This window comes from Nicotiana tabacum, chromosome 14 (assembly GCF_000715075.1).
Source record: "Nicotiana tabacum cultivar K326 chromosome 14, ASM71507v2, whole genome shotgun sequence".
NCBI lineage: Eukaryota > Viridiplantae > Streptophyta > Magnoliopsida > Solanales > Solanaceae > Nicotiana > Nicotiana tabacum.
Window position 1 is genome coordinate 21,918,353 of NC_134093.1, and position 4,029 is coordinate 21,922,381.

Here is a 4,029-nt window from a genome sequence, read left to right on the forward strand (position 1 = left end):
CCAGAGTCGTTTGTAGAAATTAGAATTTTCAAAGTTCACTAGGATTGAATTGGGGTGTAATTCATGGTTTTAGCGTTGTTTGAGGTGATTTAAGGGTTCGACTAAGTCCGTATGATGTTTTAGGACATGTTGGTATATTTGGTTGAGGTCCCGAGGGGCTCGGGTAAGTTTTGGATGGTTAACGGATCATTTTTGGCCTTGGTGAGATTGCTGATATCTGCTGCGGCATTTTTTTGATTTTCTCTTTCGCGTTCGCAAGTGGGCCCTCGCATTCGCGAAGAGTGTTTTCTGAGTGTGAGGTTTTGTCCTTTGCGTCCTCGAAGGGGAGGACGCGAACGCGAAGGTATGGCCTGTGTGTGCACCGCAGACACGTGAGAGGTGTTGCGTTCGCGAAGAGGAGTAAGGCTATTGGGGACCCTCGGATCCTTGTTGTACGCGTTCGCGAGGTGGCGGTCGCGTTCGCGAAGGTCTGAGCTGGTAAAGCTTCACGTTCGCGAAGCCGTGGTCGTGTTCGCAAAGGGTAAGATTTGCAAAGCTTCATGTTCACGAAGCCACGGTCGCGTTCACGAAGGGTTAAATTTGTGGGTAGTCAAGTTGTGCTTCGCGAACGCGAGGGACCTGTCGCGTTCGTGAAGAAGAGAGGTATGGAGAGAGTTTAAGTTCTGAAAATGGGACCGTCCCATTTTCAATTTTTGACGGATTTGAGCTCGGGAGAAGCAATGTTCGGGAGTTTTTCAAGGAAAACAACGGGGTAAGTGTTCTTAACTCAATATTGGTTAATTTACCCGAATCCATGGTTGTTTTTATCATTTAATTGGCCAATTAAGTTGGAAAAGTTTGAAAACCTTCTTAGTTTAAATTAAAGATTTGAGGGTCGAGTTGGGGTCGAATTTTGATAAAATTAGCATGGTTAGACTCGTGATTGAATGAGCTTTCGGATTCTGTAACTTTTGTTGAGTTCCGAGATGTGGGCCCCACAGGCGAATTTTGAGCTAAAATTCGGATTTTTATGAAAACTTAGCATTTTCTTATGAAGTTAATTCCAATAAATTTTATTGACTGAAACGAATTATTTATGACTAGATTCGAAGCATTCGGAGGCCGATTTGCGAGGCGAAGGCATAGCAGAATAAAGAATTTCACGCTCTGAGGTAAGTAACAGTTTTAAATCTGGTCCTAAGGGTATTAAACCCCGAATTTTGGTATCATGTAATTATTTTGGAGGTAAGCACATGCTAGGTGACAGGCGTGTGGGCGTGCACTAAGAGAATTGTGACTTGGTCCGTCCCGAAAAACTGTAAATCATGTTAGATCTATGTGGAATTATACTATAGCACGTGAGTTGGCCGTGCCAAATCATGTTAGATCTGCACGAACCAGATATATTATACTATAGCACGTGAGTTGGTCGTGCAGCACGTGAGTTGGCCGTGCGGATCTTTATATTATACTATAGCACGTGAGTTGGCCGTGCGGATCCAGATATTTATATTATGGCACTTGAGTTGTCCGTGCAGATTATAGCGCTTGGGCCGTAGGAGCCCCTCCGGAGTCTGTACACCCCCAGTGAGTGTGGGTACCCATTGAGAGTGAGTGATGAGTGTTGGGAGCCCAGGGAGTGATGATGGATGGGAGCCTAGTGAGTGATTGTTGTCCTAAGAGATTGTACTTGATTTTCATTTGTTGTTTCACTTAGTTGCTATCTGTCATTGTTGTGAATCTCTGAAAGATTGCTGATATACGGATTACATGAACAGGAACTGTATAAAAATTGATTTGACACTAAACTGCCAGATTTGATAGCATGTCTATTCTTTGCTGGAATTACTGAAAATGAACCATAATTGTGTAGCTCGTTACTATCTTCAGTTCCTTATTTATTATTGTTACTTGCTGAGTTGGTTGTACTCATACTACACCTTGTACTTCGTGTGCAGATCCAAGTGTTCCCGGACATAGCGGGTGTTGATCCTTTCGCGCGGTTGATTTTCAGGAGATTTTGAGGTAGCTGTCGTATTCCGCAGACTTTGTCTCTCCTTCTCTATCTCTTTATTTACTGTATTTGGTCTCAGAATATTATAGACTATATTTTCCAGACTTGTATTCATATTAGATGCTCATGTAGTCAGTGATACCAGGTTTTGGGGAGTGTTTGTATAGTATTTAAATATTATATTTTCAACCTTAAAGAGAAGTTTTGGTTTATTGAGATTATCGGCTTGCCTAGTATCGAGATAGGCGCCATCACGACAAGTTGGGATTTTAGGTCGTGACACAAAGTCAAATCAAATACCAAACGTTCAAGATCAAGGCTACTAGATCGTGACAGAATCGATATTCGTGGCGACTATCAAGGCGTTCACGACGGATTAATCAATTCAAATTCAAGATAAAACTCAAAGGCCCTTGAATTTATTTACAGTTGGAAAAAAGAATTAGAGAAATCATAGAGATTGTAACGCTCATATTATTCGAAATAAAATACTACTACGGTTGTTGCGATAAAAAAAGAAAATTTAAAACCCTCCATAAAAGGACCCAAAAAAGGAAAAGAGAAGAAAAAGAAAGAAAGATAGAGATAAATGGGATATTGTTATGAAATAAAAGCAATTTAGTAAAACATGAACAAGAACAAGTTATGAAATAAAAGCAATTTAGTAAAATATGAACAAGAAATAGAGATAGAGAGAAGGAAGAGTATTTCTTCTTCAATTGTGTGTATTTTCCTATCTATTACAAGGCCTTTATATAGGCATGAAAAGTGAAGAAAAATATGTCATTGAATATGTCATTAAGCATAAAAATATGTCATTGAATATGTCATTAAGCATTTGAGAAGATCATGGAGAAAGAGTAGACATCCACCATAATTTGACTTTTCTTATAATACTCCCCCTTGGATGTCCATAGATAATGTGCCTCGTTAAAACCTTATTAGGAAAAAACCCTATTGGAAAAAAAATCCCAGTGAAGGAAAAAGAGTACACATATTTAGAAATACGCCTTTTGGTTGCCTCGTTAAAAACCTTGCAAGGAAAACTCAGTAGGACAAAACCTTGTAAGGAAAAAAGAGTACAACACGTATTAACTCCCCCTGATGAGAGCATCAATTCACATCCTTGAGCCTTCGCATCCCAATCTTGTACACTAGTTTCTTGAAGGTTGACGTCGGTAGAGATTTGGTGAATAAATCAGCCATATTATCGCTTGAACGGATCTGTTGCACATTGATATCACCATTCTTTTGAAGATCATGTGTGAAAAATAACTCCGATGAAATTTGCTTTGTCTTATCCCCTTTTATGAATCCTCCCTTCAATTGGGCTATGCATGCTGCATTGTCTTCATACAAAATTGTGAGTAGTTTGTCACACTTCAAACCACATTTGTCTCGAATAAGGTGTATTATAGACCTCAACCATATACATTCTCGACTTGCTTCATGAATAGCAATTATCTCAACATGATTAGATGACGTAGCCACGATTGATTGCTTAGTCGATCGCCAAGATATGACAGTGCCTTCATATGTAAACACATAGCCTGTTTGAGATCGAGCCTTGTGTGGGTCAGATAAATACCAAGCATCGGCATAACCAATAAGATCGGGACTGCAATCATTGCCATAAAATAATCTCATATCGGTAGTCCCTTTTAGATACCGCAATATGTGTTTGATTCCATTCCAATGTCTCCTTGTAGGAGAAGTGCTATATCTTGTTAAGACATTAACTGGAAAAGTTATATCAAACCTTGTAATGTTAGAAAGATATATTAGTGCACCAATTGCACTAAGATATGGTACTTCGGGACTAAGAAGCTCTTCATTATTTTCATGAGGTCAGAATGGATGTGCTTTATCCATATAGAATCGCTTTAAAATCTTTTTAGTGTATGCTGATTGATGAACAAAAATTTCATCTTTCATATACTCAATTTATAGACCAAGACAAAATTTTGTCTTTCCAAGATCTTTCATTTCAAATTCTTTCTTTAAATAGTCTACTGCTTTAGGAAGCTTTACTGCTT